Source organism: Diplotaxodon limnothrissa, linkage group LG18 (genome assembly GCF_057381915.1).
Source record: "Diplotaxodon limnothrissa isolate DT_005_m linkage group LG18, D_limnothrissa_male_GT1.1, whole genome shotgun sequence".
Classification (NCBI taxonomy): domain Eukaryota; kingdom Metazoa; phylum Chordata; class Actinopteri; order Cichliformes; family Cichlidae; genus Diplotaxodon; species Diplotaxodon limnothrissa.
Window position 1 is genome coordinate 33901458 of NC_140613.1, and position 6421 is coordinate 33907878.

Sequence of the window (6421 nt, forward strand, 5' to 3'; positions counted from 1 at the left end):
GCAATGTACACCATTCATACCTTACCTTAATCTATATTTGACATGTACTGGACTGGCAGACTATGAGACATTTGTTGGCCTTGAACCTCAGTTGATTAAAATATTGTTTTTGATGGACAAAGGAAAGTAGTCATGATTGGTGGCTAACTGGTGAATAAAACGGGAAGGAAATGTGGAAAAAGAAAAAAAGGTGAGTTTGACTTCTCTTCTTTAGCATCCTGGTGAAGGAGTAGCTGTGCTTGTGCCAGTGTCATCTCATCTACCTCTTAATGCAAACTTGCAAATGTTTCAAAAATGCTTATATGAGTTATTTCAGATGGGAGGAAAAAACATCTAAAACAATATTTTTTCAAGAGGATTTCTGGAAGGATTTCTTCTGTTATTTTTAACCCTTGTATGGTGTTCGGGTCTGTGAGACCCATGTTCAGTTTTTTTTCAAAAGAAAAATTAAACAATTAATTATTTTTTCACGTGTAAATGTGTTGTGTCTTTCCACTCACTCCACTTGATTATAACTGATTTATTTATAACATTTTATATAAAAGAAAAACGAGAAGCACATTAATTCATAAATGTGATCTAACTGTTCATATGTCTTGTAATTGGGATGAAGTAAACATCTGTTGAGTAATTTAACATAAAATTGTTTGATAGTGTTAATTTGGAAAGCCAAAACTCTAGCGGGTCCACCAGACCCATGAACACTGGCTGAGTAACAAAAATACGAACACCACACAAGGGTTAAGTACACTGAATCCTCTCCACCTTTCTAAGTATAAACGTCTTACTGCTTTCTGTTCAAAGATAAAGAACCCTCAGATATAAACAGCCTAAACATAGACATAGTGATGCTGTGAACAGCTTTGGCTCAAAGTCTCTCAAAAATTTGAAAAGAGAGAACTTCATTTTGGAGCTTTGGTTGACTTTGAAGGCTCATGGCTCATGGACACTAAGGCATAACTAGCATGTTTCCAGCACACAGAATTTTCGGAGGTATATACATTAGGAGTTGTCCCATTAGCAAACAAACAGACGGGCTGATTTATGTTTTCTCTTGGCATCACCTGACAGGGACATTAGTGTTACAGATGGGGACAAGTGACGTTGTCAGGATCATCAGTCTCCAGGCGACGTACTGCCAAAATGATGTGGAAGGGGTGGGCAGTGAGGGTTATGGGTAGTGTCAGAGTTGGGGAAAAAAGCTTTTGCAGCTGCAGTACTTGCCTTCATTGCATCTAGTTGAATTTTATCTTGTCAGCATCAGAGGAAAAATGCTTTTGCAGCAAGAGAAATCACAATTCAATGGTTCTGAACGCCTTGAAAGCATCTCTCTTGCAGAACTCAATTACAATAATAAAGGCAATATAAGTTAACTTGGTACATGCCCAGATGCTGACAAAATTTATCGCACCATGGGAGCTTATGACTTATTCATGTTCTATTATACTTTATGATTGCTATCATTTTGGCACTAAATAAAGTTGACATTATACTGCACAGTACATTGTAAAAGATCATGGCAGATATAGTCCAACTATTCCTGTCAAGAGGAGGAAATTTAAAGTGATAAAACTAAGCAAAAAGACGTGTCAGTAGCACTGAGTAGCACATGAGGTGATTAACAGGTATGTGTTAAAGGGCTTCAGTGTGCACTGTTCTCATGGCTAAAATGAAATACTTCCATGACACAGAGATGGATTATCTATGCTGTCATAACAATCAACCATTTAAAACCAGTCCACTTCGAGGCAGAACAATCAGTTAATTGTCCTGTAAATGCATTAATGCATGGATGAGGTACATGGGGAGCTTGCCATGATTCCTGGAATGGACAAACAACAAACTCTCTTTAGAACACGCTCTCTCAAACAGGCAGGCTCACCATCAATGACTGTAGAAAACATGGACGATGCGACAGCTCCCCAAAAATGAAGCCAAAACATCTCTATCGCCCCCTGGTGTCTGGCTGCAGTATAGGTCATAAACCCTGCCGCCTCCATGTTAGCGGATGGGACTGGGGTCAGACTAAAATAAATTAATTCTCCTCAGATAAATGTTTTCCAAAGATTCTTTCTTTTGTTATCAATAGTTCTCATCACGCTGATTTATGTCCAAGGGGTCTCCTTCCCCATAAGTTTGATTCTAATTCCTACCGCGGTGATGTTAAATTGGAGTGTAACGTCATCATAACAGCTTTGACTGGCAGCTGCAGTCATGGAGAAACTTGCGTATCTCTGTTCGGGAATAGCAGATAGAGCGTAGTCTCTGAGAGGAGGGCCAGCGTTTACGTTACAAAACCACGACCAACTGTTTTAACCTGACAGAGGTGTTCTTCAGTAAACTGGACTACCTGACAGAAGGACCCGAGGCCCCGCTGCACTTCTTTGGTAAGTTAAACGTGTTTGTAAGCTAATCCGTAACTACCGCAGGTGAATGAATTTACCCCAACTAAAGAAATCAAGAGAAATGCCCCAGGTTGCTCAGTCACTAATTATCGTTACTGTACTTTTATTACAAGTATTATAGTGTAAGAGCAACCAGCTGCACTCTGCTTCAGCTCCTGTGCAGAGCTGATTATTAAATATCTTCCAACAGCAGCATGTTTTCAGTCACTTGCCACATCTTTAAAGACAGTAACACCATTTTTTTTTCTTTTTAAAGCTTGTACTTCAGTAACTCATTAATCAGTAACTATGGATTAAACTGTAGAACTGAAAAAATGTAAGAGAAGAGCTTCAGATCCTGGGTGTGTGAGGACAGAGAAGGATCAGCTTCATTTTAGATTTGAGAGATAAACTTTATATTTCAGTTTGTGATTATTCTGTTCTCTTTGTGATTACAGGAGCTGCCCTCAGATTCAGACCTCAGCACCACCCAGTGACAGCAGACAGATCATCCAACATGTTCACTGCAAAATTAACTGATGAAAACAGTACAAAGGTTAAAGTACCACATGTGCTGTCAGTGAAAGCTGCAGCTGTTTTATTGATAAAGTTAAAGACAAAAAGTCAAAAGGATTACTCACCCCTGTAACTGTGTCACTATATATCAGCATTAACAGGACCTCAGTTTGGTGTTTCACAAAGCTGCTGATCTCAGACCTGCACAGCTTCCGTTTTAAACACTCGATGTACTCAGCTGCATGAAGAGCATATGAGATTTTCTCTAACACAATTAAATAAAACCTGATGAAGGTCAAAGGTCGTCACTTGTATGTTGAACTACAAACTTGTGATCTGGAATTCCTTTACAGTTTTTTGCAGATAGTGTGTTATTTACCATAAAGTAATTCAGAGTTATTCATACCAGAGTAATCGGAGAGCATAATATATTTTTAAATATATAACTTTCTACAGGACTGAATATAATATCTTTATGTAAAAGTCCGAAGCCTCTGGGGAGTATCCGAGTATTTATAACAATACACAAACCAAAGGTCTCCATCACAGTATTCATGAAATGCTGGGTTTATCCATCTTGTGAGGTGGGCCTACGGTGGAGCTCAGAAGAGTTCCCTGTGAGGGAGCTGCTGGTGAAGATCATGAGTCCTGCTTGATCAATGCGATGAGCTTCAGGCTTCCTGGTGTTTCTTAAATGATGCCTCTCTCAGTGGGTCAACAGAACATCTGGCACAGGACAGCTGTGATGAAAGAAAGGGAAGAAGTTTCTCCAAACCTCTGGACCCAGGAAATCCAGCTTAGTCCTCATGGTCTCCCTCACTAGATTTTCCCCAGGGTGAATGTAGCTGTTGATATCATATGTACTCTATTATTAAATGAAAAGAACAAATTAGACTACACTACTGAAACCATCTGTTGCTGTTTTTAAAGTTTCGATATTACCAGGATATAGACGGCTCTGAAGATTTAAACAGTTTTAGATCCATTACACTCACAGTCATAAATGTTAAAATCTCAAAGGACAGCGTTATATTTTTGATATTAACAGTAACTCTGGGCCTCTGTGTAGTGTGCAGCTGATCTCACCGCTGTCTAAAAATGGATAACAAAACCTAAGGAGTGTTGAATCATTCAATAATACAGACTATTAGAGTAACAGGTGTGTAGCATCGCTAACTAGCTAGCAACAAGCCTCCAACACATTGCGTATGCTAAGCTAGCAAACGAATTAACAACAGAGTGACTTTAGATGTTTTAGAACTATAAGATGATAAGCTGTGTGTCTTTTTCATAACAGTGACATGGTTGTATTTACCTTAGTTGAACGAGTCGTCAGTTGCGGTAAACCCATCAGCAAATAAACTGGAGCAGCCGGGCTACGTAAAAAGTGTAGGGGGCGTAATTGCGGTCACGTCCAGCGGGTGTGTGGGTGGGAGCGTGACACAGTTGCTCCACCTCAAGACACTACTGAGCAGACTCTAGCTCCAGAAATGCAAGATGGCAGCCTCCACAAGCGGGATATTTTGGTTTCATTTTTGCACAATGGGTGGAGATGCTGTCGCGTTGTCCATGTTTTCTACAGTCATTGCTCACCACACTCCAGGGAGGTAAATCGAGGGAAGACCTGTGCAGAGGAGGGAGAAGACAATGTCAGATCCTTAGGAAAAAACACACAAGTGGTGGGTGCTGATGCAATCATGGGCCACAGGCGGTTGATTACTCCAGGTGTATGGAGCCAAGGGTGGGAACCTGCAATGAGTATGCACCAAAGCCCATATAAAAACAAACCATAACATATTAGAGAGAGACTGAAGTGATAGAAAAACAAAAACCCAGGGAGAACAGAGGACCATGAAATTACCTCGTCCTAACCAGAGCCACCTGGCAATCCACCAGGCTTGTCAGGGTGCTGGCAATGGAATGCCCTGAGTGGTGGTATCCAAGAGAGGAGGCTGGTATCCAAGAGAGGATAGTTATGCACAGGTTAACTGTGAACTCCAAGTGGATTGGTTAGAACAGACAATACAGAAGTTTCTGGTTTGCTTGGCCATTGGTCTGTGGGTGAAAACCACAGAACAAACTGACCTTAGCATTGAGAGCAGAGCAGAATTCCTTCCAGACCTGGGAGAGAAACTGGGTACTCCGGTTGGAGACCATGCCCAACTTGATGTCATGGAACACGTGATCTGTAAGAAGCTGTGTGGTTTCTAAAGCTGAGGGGGTTTAGGTAAGGCCACAAAATGTGCTGCTTTGGTGAAATGATCAGTTATGGTCAGCATTATCATATTGCCAGAGGATGGAGGGAGACTGGCAACAAAATCAAGGGCAATGTGTGACCAAGGGCACCATGGAGTTGGAAAAGGACTGGAGGACTTTTTTTTGTGCATAACACTTGCTTAACGTGGGATTCATGTTCCTGAGGTAATTTTGAGAATATGAGAATGTTGTCGAAGTAGACAAAGTGATTGATGAAGTCCAGGAGGACATCGTTTACATGGATCTGGAACACAGTGGGGATGTTTAACCCTTTAAGACCTACCATAGAACCAAGTCCGCCAGAGCTTATATTATATTTTTACATGGTGTGGTGCCATTTTTGGGAGCATTTCAAGTTGCTATACATCAATACAACAATTATAGCCCAGATTTTAATAATATGTATTCATTAAGTGCATAGTAATTACATAAATTGCAAAAAAGTGCAATAAACTACAAAAAAATTGAAAATCGTTTTTGCTTTTTTAACATATATTTCTAGTTAGAGAAATTTAACAGTCTTATCCCTCAAAACTGTAAATACAAAAAAGTTGCACAAAATAGTTTCCTACCACACGAAATTTATTTTGAGTGTCTTCATAGTTTTATTTTTGAAATACACCAATTTTTATATACTGCAGGAAAAACGAAAATAAATATTATACTGCAAATTTGCAAAAAAGCAGCATATGCATCAAAATAAACTATTTCCAGCAGTGCAATATGAGTCCTAAGCATCCCAGAAAAGACACAGAAAGTCGTAAAGTCAAAGATAACTTTTAAAAACACCAGTATAGGCCCTGAGGCCCTGATGGTAAAAAAAAAAACCTAAATTTCCGCGAAAATGACGTCACTTCCGGTTTCGGGCAGGTAATGGCGGACATGCAAAAGTTCGCGCTGACGTCTATTCCAACGTAGGAAGTGTTATGAACAGCTGATCGGATCGGCAAAGCGTGTTTCTGGAATATTATGTTTTTGTTGCTGCAAGTGCTTTTTATGCAGTTTTTGCAAAGCTATATGTGGAAGGAAACTGTGACCTATAGGACAAGCTGATGGCCAGTGTTGGGAAGGTTACTTTTAAAATGTATTCCATTACAGAATACAGAATACATGCCCCAAAATGTATTCTGTAACGTATTCCGTTACGTTACTCAATGACAGTAACGTATTCTGAATACTTTGGATTACTTAATATATTATCATGCTTTTTACAACAACGTGAATGTACTATTGCTGTGTGATTTATTACTGTTACTGAAGGTCCG